The following is an 11,136-nucleotide window of genomic DNA, read 5'->3' as shown; positions in this document are numbered from 1 at the left end:
TTATTGATTCACATGTCATTATGAATATTTTATTCTGCCACTGATGTTATCCGTCCCTCCTCTCCCATATCTGTGGTATATCTCTGCCATGGCGATTTGTCACGGCACAGGTACAAATTTCCTGTTGACATAAAACAATTTCCAATCAAATTCATTTGTTTGCATCATGTTCACTTCTCAATAAGAGTATTGATTTAAATCTCCAAGCATCTACCCATTCCGGTACCATAATGGATGTTTACCTTCGCGCAGGTAAACGATTTTAAAATACTTCGTGTGCTTGCGCCTTCTCAGATCACAGCTGACGGATGCACATGCATGCGCCGAGGACAATGAAAGCGTACCCAGAGATCCAAAGACTTTCTATCTGATGGGCGCCAGGGAAGAGGAATTGATTATAGCATCGAAGTCGTTAATTACTTTGATTTTATTTTCTTGCTAACAAAATAAAAAAGTACCTAACATTATGATTAAGAATTAATGACAGTAAATTTTGTCCCATATATAAAACTTGCTGTGGGCAAGGGAAAGAGACAACAGGGTTTCTTGGAAACTCACAAGCAAACGTAGTGACAAAAAAATATATTAACATGAGTGTGTGTGAGAGTGAGTGTGTGTGTGTGTGTATGTGTGTATGTGTGTGTGTGTGTGTATGTGTGTTGTGAAACAAATCATAACGAAGTGTTCTAAGTTGTGTTCCGGTATACCCATAATGCTCTGCACCTCGCGGAGCATTATGGGAAGGACAGAAACCAGGTTACGAAATATTTTAAAAGAGTGTATCATTTGGTTCCCCGATTGACACCTAATGATTGCAAACACAATATTAAAGGCTGAATGTTAGGGGAAAAGAATTGGTGTATGTTTTGACGCGCGCCGTCAAATTATGAGCGTCATAACTAGTACAGCATATTATATACAAGACGAAGGCAGTTGCAATCGTGATCAGGTCTTCTGAGTTTAAAGTTTTAGTTCATGCGATCACTCCAGTCAGCCATTAATTTTAAAACTCACAATTTACGTTTAAAGCTTTTATGGACCTTAAACGATGTTAGCAATTCCTATTTTGTATTTCGTTTCAGAATTCTTTTAGCTTTGCTGAGATCATAGGGAGCTGTTTTATAGAAGAATTCATTGTAAAACTTTCCAATGCAGGTTAATTCCATCCCAATTGAAAAGCATTCCCCTTCATGATTTTTGCTGACACAGACCCTCCCTCTGTACGGAGCAGACGATCAGTGATTCAGGCTTGCCAAGCTCGTAAATTAAAACCAGAATAGCATCGTTAGCATCACGTGACAAGAATGTTTCTAGAATACAGCATCGAGACCATTATTTCCAATCAACGTGGATAATTATCGATTTAACTTTGTTTCATAGCCATTCAGAATATTGTTTTCTACAAATTGCACGAGAGACAGTTTTTTACCCACTTCCCCTGAGGATTCCGAATGTTTCATTGAAGCGTGTTATGGCAGTGATGGTATGTTTGCATGGTTTGCAATGCAACCCACTTAAGAGATTTGACTAGTTTGGTCAATAAAAACACCTCTCGATCTGCCAATGGCAGGTACGGCTTAACACTGCATTCTTGGAGCGTAACTGCCCCACTCAACCTCGCACGTGACACGAACGATGACGTGTGCAGTGATATGGTTGACTGACTCCGCCGTCCAGCTTCAAATCAATTAATGACTTGTCTTTTTTCTCTCAATATGGTCAGATGATTCGGTGACATGAGACCTTCCAGGCCTAAAGTGCTCCAATCAATAAATCCCGAAGGGTAGAATTAACGATAAATCTGCCATCATCTACCCCTCAATAGTCACGTTAAAATCAATAGTATTGGCCACACATTCATCACTGATAAAAAGAAAAGTTGATGATTGCAAATTTTGTTTTTGTATCAAAATTGTTAAGCAGGATATTGTTTTTGTGCTGCTGAACATGCGATTCTTGCATGTATGTTCACCATCAGTAGAAGAGTCAGGACGCATTGCTTCCCAGAAATGGTATGGCAGAACAGCTCGTGAGTCACCGGCATACCTGTTGACACCACAAATTATACATAAATCTAAAACTGTACGTAAATAAAGGCCATATTGTGAGCTGGGCTAGAATTGATACATGTCTGAAGATTTTTTTATCCATAAATATTTCTGACTTGTATTGACGAAATATGATCTATGAACAGAGTTTCTGTTTTGAGTCATAGGTTAGTTTTTTATTGTTTGCCGCATTACAAGTCTCTGGTGTGTGTTAGTCATCGGTCTGATACAGGTGGCAACGGTTACAAGTAAACCATGTCATATGCTAAACACAAACTGATGACGTCAATACCACACAGGTATTACAGCACGAACGATTAAGGAAGAGGGCATGGTAACCATGTAACGAGAACCACATTATAACGATCTCTTTATTACATTAATTACATGACTACAATTACTTATCTCTTTATAACACAGTCATCACGTGACTACAAGTCCATCACTAGGGCCTATCTCTCAATTGCGCAAATCACGTGACTGCAACTGTTTATCGTTATCTCTCTATTGCAGTCGACGGTTTTATTTTTCTCTATTACAGCCATCACGTGACGACAACTGTTTATCTCTGTTACAGACAACAGTTGACTTCAACTGTTTATCGCTGCCTTTATTATTCTGTGCTATATATAGTCATCATGTGACTAAACATGTTTGTCACTAGTTGTAATGAGTTTTCACTCGTTCTATTACCATATTTAGTATATGTCATTCCTATATTTAGTACACAGCATACTTTCCCTTTACTTATATACATCATTACTACCTTGATTTAGTGTATACATAGATGTAGCTAATGACAATACAAACATGACTATTTTGCGTACATCATTACTAGCCTTTTATTTAACTACCTATTTGTGTGATGTATTTCATTTTGACAGGCTTTTTATTAGATTTCTTGTAAAAGAATGGCGAACTCGTAGCAATAGATAACCCCCGTGATTGTTTATCTTACGGGCAGTATTCCTGACAACGGCACGTTAAGTACCGTACTTGTCAAATCAAATGTATAAATGGTGTGCGAGATTGTATGGGCCGTTGTTTTAATGCTGAACTCCTTGGCGTGCCCGTTTGTGTCAATTGTAGGGTTTTCATCCTTTGTATGCAAATGAAGCAGAGCCTCTAAGAAGCGTCATATAAACCACGCCAGTGCTGCTAGAAGCTCTTTGGAAAAGAGAGAGAATAACTGTCAGAAATCATGAATGCATTCTATAGTACAATACATATCGTTTCTTGGTAGTAAAAGTCTGCACACGGCAAATCGTGCTCTGAATTATCTTGACGGACATCATACCCAAGACAGTCGAATTATTTGAACGCCTTATTTGAATGCTAAAAGCACATTCTGATCACCTCATATTTTATCCTTGTATTTTGGGATTTCGATCCCCAAGGATGACAGCTAGACATTTATTGTTATCAACAAAAACCTTCTGTCCACAGATCTGATAGACTAGGATGGAATCCGAGGATTTTTACAGAGACAGTGAATGCCCTGGTATGTTTTAATGACTGAGGATATTTTCATAAAACAATTCCATGCTCGAGATTTTTCATTGACATCGTTTTGCTTGGGAATTCATTAATATTGCATTGCATGCATGACTTAACTTTTTTCATAGACTTTGGATAAACTCTCAGTCATTACAGGTTGGCTAGCTCCAGACGAATTAAGTTGATAGTGTTCTTGCTATCCGATAACTAAAACTGTAAAACATAAATAATACCCAAGCAGTTTCGTGGAGAGAACAGGTCTGTTTTATCTGTTGTATCCCACTGCACGTTATGTAAGAGGCGACTAAGGTGGGACCCCTTCAGAATCGATTTTTCCTTATTAGCCCTCTGCTAAGGGGACGCTGACGAAACAAAACTTGACCTATATGAATATATGAAAGTTTTATTTAAATTCGGTATAGTTACAAACTGCAAAACATAAGCTCTAGTGAGCTTTTAACCGAATCCATACAAACATAATTATACAACAACATAAAAAAAAAATCATGCATGCAAACTAAAAATCGAGAAAGCACACATAAAAAACAAGCAAGCATTAAAAAAAGGCAGAGCAATTGATATGCAAGCATATGCAATAAAAATGGACAATAATAACACAAAGGCACATTGAAATTAACTGAAAGCGTATCTACATGCAGAACAGCGGCATTCTGAACCATTCCAGGACCTGCTGTCCCCATTGTAACACTGTCTTGTCGGCGTTGTCTTCCTGGGTACCCGTCTTTTGTCTCCCTAGGTACACATCTTTTGTCTCCCTACGTAGCCGTTTTTTGTCTCCCTACGTACACGTCCTTTGTCTCCCTAGGTACCCATCTTTTGTCTCCCTAGGTACCCGTCTTTTGTCTCCCTAGGTATCCGTCTTTTGTCTCGTCTTTTGTCTCGCTACGTAGCCGTATTTTGTCTCGTCTTTTGTCTCCCTACGTAGCGGTTTTTTGTCTTCCTAGCTACCCGTCCTTTGTCTCCCTTGGTAACCGTCTTTTGTCTCCCTACGTAGCCGTCTTTTGTCTCCCTAGGTACCCGTCCTTTGTCTCCCTAGCTACCCGTTTTTGTCTCCCTACGTAGCCGTCTTTCATCTCCTTAGGTATCCGTCTTTTGTCTCGTCTTTTGTCTCCCTACGTACCCGTCCTTTGTCTCCCTAGGTATCCGTCTTTTGTCTCCCTTCGTAGCCGTCTTTTGTCTCCCTACGTAGCCGTCTTTTGTCTCCCTAGGTACCCGTCCTTTGTCTCCCTAGCTACCCGTTTTTTGTCTCCCTACGTAGCCGTCTTTCATCTCCTTAGGTATCCGTCTTTTGTCTCGTCTTTTGTCTCCCTACGTACCCGTCCTTTGTCTCCCTAGGTATCCGTCTTTTGTCTCCCTACGTAGCCGTCTTTTGTCTCCCTACGTAGCCGTCTTTTGTCTCCCTAGGTACCCGTCCTTTGTCTCCCTAGCTACCCGTTTTTTGTCTCCCTACGTAGCCGTCTTTCATCTCCTTAGGTATCCGTCTTTTGTCTCGTCTTTTGTCTCCCTACGTACCCGTCCTTTGTCTCCCTAGGTATCCGTCTTTTGTCTCCCTACGTAGCCGTCTTTTGTCTCCCTACGTAGCCGTCTTTTGTCTCCCTAGGTACCCGTCTTTTGTCTCCCTACGTACCCGTCTTTAGTTACCCTACGTAGCGGTCTTTTGTCTCCCTAGGTACACATATTTTGTCTCCCTAGGTACCCGTCTTTTGTCTCGTCTTTTGTCTCGCTACGTAGCCGTTTTTTTATCTCCCTAGCTACCCGTCCTTTGTCTCCCTAGATAACCGTTTTTTGTCTCCTTAGGTACCCGTCCTTTGTCTCCCTAGCTACCCGTCCTTTGTCTCCCTAGGTATCCGTCTTTTGTCTCCCTACGTAGCCGTCTTTTGTCTCCCTAGGTACCCGTCTTTTGTCTCCCTAGGTACCCGTCTTTCGTCTCCCTAGGTACCCGTCTTTTGTCTTCCTACGTAACCGTTTTTTGTCTTCCGAGCTACCCGTCCTTTGTCTCCCTAGGTATCCGTCTTTTGTCTCCCTATGTAGCCGTCTTTTGTCTCCCTACGTAGCCGTCTTTTGTCTCCCTAGGTACCCGTCTTTTGTCTCCCTACGTACCCGTCTTTAGTTACCCTACGTAGCGGTCTTTTGTCTCCCTAGGTACACATATTTTGTCTCCCTAGGTACCCGTCTTTTGTCTCGTCTTTTGTCTCGCTACGTAGCCGTTTTTTTATCTCCCTAGCTACCCGTCCTTTGTCTCCCTAGATAACCGTTTTTTGTCTCCTTAGGTACCCGTCCTTTGTCTCCCTAGCTACCCGTCCTTTGTCTCCCTAGGTATCCGTCTTTTGTCTCCCTACGTAACCGTTTTTTGTCTTCCTAGCTACCCGTCTTTTGTCTCCCTAGGTACCCGTTTTTTGTCTCCCTAGGTACCCGTCTTTTGTCTTCCTACGTAGCCGTCTTTTGTCTCCCTAGGTACACATCATTTGTCTCCCTAGGTACCCGTCTTTTGTCTCCCTACGTACCCGTCTTTAGTTACCCTACGTAGCGGTCTTTTGTCTCCCTAGGTACACATATTTTGTCTCCCTAGGTACCCGTCTTTTGTCTCGTCTTTTGTCTCGCTACGTAGCCGTTTTTTTATCTCCCTAGCTACCCGTCCTTTGTCTCCCTAGATAACCGTTTTTTGTCTCCTTAGGTACCCGTCCTTTGTCTCCCTAGCTACCCGTCCTTTGTCTCCCTAGGTATCCGTCTTTTGTCTCCCTACGTAACCGTTTTTTGTCTTCCTAGCTACCCGTCTTTTGTCTCCCTAGGTACCCGTTTTTTGTCTCCCTAGGTACCCGTCTTTTGTCTTCCTACGTAGCCGTCTTTTGTCTCCCTAGGTACACATCATTTGTCTCCCTAGGTACCCGTCTTTTGTCTCCCTACGTAGCCGTCTTTTTTCTCGTCTTTTGTCTCCCGACGTAGCCGTCTTTTGTCTCCCTAGGTACCCGTCCTTTGTCTCCCTAGCTACCCGTTTTTTGTCTCCCTACGTAGCCGTCTTTCGTCTCCTTAGATATCCGTCTTTTGTCTCGTCTTTTGTCTCCCTACGTACCCGTCCTTTGTCTCCCTAGGTATCCGTCTTTTGTCTCCCTACGTAGCCGTCTTTTGTCTCCCTACATAGCCGTCTTTTGTCTCCCTAGGTACCCGTCTTTTGTCTCCCTTCGTAACCGTTTTTTGTCTTCCTAGCTACCCGTCCTTTGTCTCCCTAGCTACCCGTTTTTTGTCTCTCTACGTAGCCGTCTTTCTTCTCCCTAGGTATCCGTCTTTTGTCTCGTCTTTTGTCTCCCTACGTACCCGTCCTTTGTCTCCCTAGGTATCCGTCTTTTGTCTCCCTACGTAGCCGTCTTTTGTCTCCCTACGTAGCCGTCTTTTGTCTCCCTAGGTACCCGTCTTTTGTCTCCCTAGGTACCCGTCTTTCGTCTCCCTAGGTACCCGTCTTTTGTCTCCCTACGTAACCGTTTTTTGTCTTCCTAGCTACCCGTCCTTTGTCTCCCTAGCTACCCGTCTTTTGTCTCCCTACGTAGCCGTCTTTCGTCTCCCTAGGTACCCGTCTTTTGTCTCCCTACGTAACCGTTTTTTGTCTTCCTAGCTACCCGTCCTTTGTCTCCCTAGGTATCCGTCTTTTGTCTCCCTACGTAGCCGTCTTTTGTCTCCCTAGGTACCCGTCTTTTGTCTCCCTAGGTACCCGTCTTTCGTCTCCCTAGGTACCCGTCTTTTGTCTCCCTACGTAACCGTTTTTTGTCTTCCTAGCTACCCGTCCTTTGTCTCCCTAGGTATCCGTCTTTTGTCTCCCTACGTAGCCGTCTTTTGTCTCCCTAGGTACCCGTCTTTTGTCTCCCTAGGTACCCGTCTTTCGTCTCCCTAGGTACCCGTCTTTTGTCTCCCTACGTAACCGTTTTTTGTCTTCCTAGCTACCCGTCCTTTGTCTCCCTAGGTATCCGTCTTTTGTCTCCCTACGTAGCCGTCTTTTGTCTCCCTAGGTACCCGTCTTTTGTCTCCCTAGGTACCCGTCTTTCGTTACCCTAGGTACCCGTCTTTTGTCTTCCTACGTAACCGTTTTTTGTCTTCCGAGCTACCCGTCCTTTGTCTTCCTAGGTATCCGTCTTTTGTCTCCCTATGTAGCCGTCTTTTGTATCCCTACGTAGCCGTCTTTTGTCTCCCTAGGTACCCGTCTTTTGTCTCCCTACGTACCCGTCTTTAGTTACCCTACGTAGCGGTCTTTTGTCTCCCTAGGTACACATATTTTGTCTCCCTAGGTACCCGTCTTTTGTCTCGTCTTTTGTCTCGCTACGTAGCCGTTTTTTTATCTCCCTAGCTACCCGTCCTTTGTCTCCCTAGATAACCGTTTTTTGTCTCCTTAGGTACCCGTCCTTTGTCTCCCTAGCTACCCGTCCTTTGTCTCCCTAGGTATCCGTCTTTTGTCTCCCTACGTAGCCGTCTTTTGTCTCCCTAGGTACCCGTCTTTTGTCTCCCTACGTACCCGTCTTTAGTTACCCTACGTAGCGGTCTTTTGTCTCCCTAGGTACACATATTTTGTCTCCCTAGGTACCCGTCTTTTGTCTCGTCTTTTGTCTCGCTACGTAGCCGTTTTTTATCTCCCTAGCTACCCGTCCTTTGTCTCCCTAGATAACCGTTTTTTGTCTCCTTAGGTACCCGTCCTTTGTCTCCCTAGCTACCCGTCCTTTGTCTCCCTAGGTATCCGTCTTTTGTCTCCCTACGTAGCCGTCTTTTGTCTCCCTAGGTACCCGTCTTTTGTCTCCCTACGTACCCGTCTTTCGTCTCCCTAGGTACCCGTCTTTTGTCTCCCTACGTAACCGTTTTTTGTCTTCCTAGCTACCCGTCCTTTGTCTCCCTAGCTACCCGTCCTTTGTCTCCCTAGGTATCCGTTTTTTGTCTCCCTACGTACCCGTCCTTTGTCTCCCTAGGTATCCGTCATTTGTCTCCCTACGTAGCCGTCTTTTGTCTCCCTACGTAGCCGTCTTTTGTCTCCCTAGGTACCCGTCTTTTGTCTCCCTAGGTACCCGTCTTTCGTCTCCCTAGGTACCCGTCTTTTGTCTTCCTACGTAACCGTTTTTTGTCTTCCGAGCTACCCGTCCTTTGTCTTCCTAGGTATCCGTCTTTTGTCTCCCTATGTAGCCGTCTTTTGTATCCCTACGTAGCCGTCTTTTGTCTCCCTAGGTACCCGTCTTTTGTCTCCCTACGTACCCGTCTTTAGTTACCCTACGTAGCGGTCTTTTGTCTCCCTAGGTACACATATTTTGTCTCCCTAGGTACCCGTCTTTTGTCTCGTCTTTTGTCTCGCTACGTAGCCGTTTTTTTATCTCCCTAGCTACCCGTCCTTTGTCTCCCTAGATAACCGTTTTTTGTCTCCTTAGGTACCCGTCCTTTGTCTCCCTAGCTACCCGTCCTTTGTCTCCCTAGGTATCCGTCTTTTGTCTCCCTACGTAGCCGTCTTTTGTCTTCCTAGCTACCCGTCTTTTGTCTCCCTAGGTACCCGTTTTTTGTCTCCCTAGGTACCCGTCTTTTGTCTTCCTACGTAGCCGTCTTTTGTCTCCCTAGGTACACATCATTTGTCTCCCTAGGTACCCGTCTTTTGTCTCCCTACGTAGCCGTCTTTTTTCTCGTCTTTTGTCTCCCGACGTAGCCGTCTTTTGTCTCCCTAGGTACCCGTCCTTTGTCTCCCTAGCTACCCGTTTTTTGTCTCCCTACGTAGCCGTCTTTCGTCTCCTTAGATATCCGTCTTTTGTCTCGTCTTTTGTCTCCCTACGTACCCGTCCTTTGTCTCCCTAGGTATCCGTCTTTTGTCTCCCTACGTAGCCGTCTTTTGTCTCCCTACATAGCCGTCTTTTGTCTCCCTAGGTACCCGTCTTTTGTCTCCCTTCGTAACCGTTTTTTGTCTTCCTAGCTACCCGTCCTTTGTCTCCCTAGCTACCCGTTTTTTGTCTCTCTACGTAGCCGTCTTTCTTCTCCCTAGGTATCCGTCTTTTGTCTCGTCTTTTGTCTCCCTACGTACCCGTCCTTTGTCTCCCTAGGTATCCGTCTTTTGTCTCCCTACGTAGCCGTCTTTTGTCTCCCTAGGTACCCGTCTTTTGTCTCCCTTCGTAACCGTTTTTTGTCTTCCTAGCTACCCGTCCTTTGTCTCCCTAGGTACCCGTTTTTTGTCTCCCTACGTAGCTGTCTTTCGTCTCCCTAGGTATCCGTCTTTTGTCTCGTCTTTTGTCTCCCTAGGTACCCGTCTTTTGTCTCCCTACGTACCCGTCTTTAGTTACCCTACGTAGCGGTCTTTTGTCTCCCTAGGTACACATATTTTGTCTCCCTAGGTACCCGTCTTTTGTCTCGCTACGTAGCCGTTTTTTACCTCCCTAGCTACCCGTCCTTTGTCTCCCTAGTTACCCGTCTTTTGTCTCCCTACGTAGCCGTCTTTTTTCTCCCTAGGAACCCGTCTTTTGTCTCCCTTCGTAACCGTTTTTTGTCTTGCTAGCTACCCGTCCTTTGTCTCCCTAGGTCCCCGTTTTTTGTCTCCCTACGTAGCTGTCTTTCGTCTCCCTAGGTTTCCGTCTTTTGTCTCGTCTTTTGTCTCCCTACGTAGCCGTATTTTGTCTCCCTCTCGTCTTTTGTCTCCCTACGTAGCCGTCTTTTTTCTCCCTAGGAACCCGTCTTTTGTCTCCCTTCGTAACCGTTTTTTGTCTTCCTAGCTCCCCGTCCTTTGTCTCCCTAGGTACCCGTTTTTTGTCTCCCTACGTACCCGTCTTGTGTCTCCCTACGTAGCCATCTTTTGTCTCCCTAGGTATTCGTCTTTTGTCTCGTCTTTTGTCTCCCTAGGTACCCGTTTTTTGTCTCCCTCCGTACCCGTCTTTTGTCTCCCTACGTAGCCATCTTTTGTCTCCCTAGGTATTCGTCTTTTGTCTCGTCTTTTGTCTCCCTACGTAGCCGTATTTTGTCTCCCTAGCTACCCGTTTTTTGTCTCCCTAGGTACCCGTCCTTTGTCTCCCTGGGTACCCGTCTTTTGTCTCCCAGTACCAGTCTTTCGTCTCCCTAGGTACCGTCTTCATATGACCACGGCGGTTTGCGAGGACGTTTAAACCCGAACACACACGAAAAGGACAACATCTCGACTAGAACAGGGGCGGGTCCAGGTGAGGGCGTAATGGGCGTACGCCCCCCCCCCCCCCCCCTTTTAAAAAAAACCCCAATTATCGTAATCTGCTAATATTGAATTGAATATGGCAATGTATCATATTCATTAATTAAACACATAAACACCCTAACACTTTAACTATAAAATATACATGCTCCAAGTCAGGAACCGTTACATTAGTGCATTTCACAATCATTTTATGTATTTAGCAAAACAAAGGTCCAAACAAAATTTCGCTTCGCTCCGCTCGGCTAAAAGATTTGAGTCTACGCCCCGTCTTTCAAATATCCTAGAAACGCCCCTGGACTAGAATACGTTTTATTTACAGTATTGTATTTTAACCTTGTAAGTGGCCCATTATTAGATATCTTAAGTAACTTTCCGGTAGATCTAATTTAAGTTGTTTACAATTGT

This window comes from Mizuhopecten yessoensis, unplaced genomic scaffold, assembly GCF_002113885.1.
Source record: "Mizuhopecten yessoensis strain PY_sf001 unplaced genomic scaffold, ASM211388v2 scaffold2929, whole genome shotgun sequence".
Lineage (NCBI taxonomy): Eukaryota > Metazoa > Mollusca > Bivalvia > Pectinida > Pectinidae > Mizuhopecten > Mizuhopecten yessoensis.
This window is presented reverse-complemented; position numbering follows the sequence as displayed.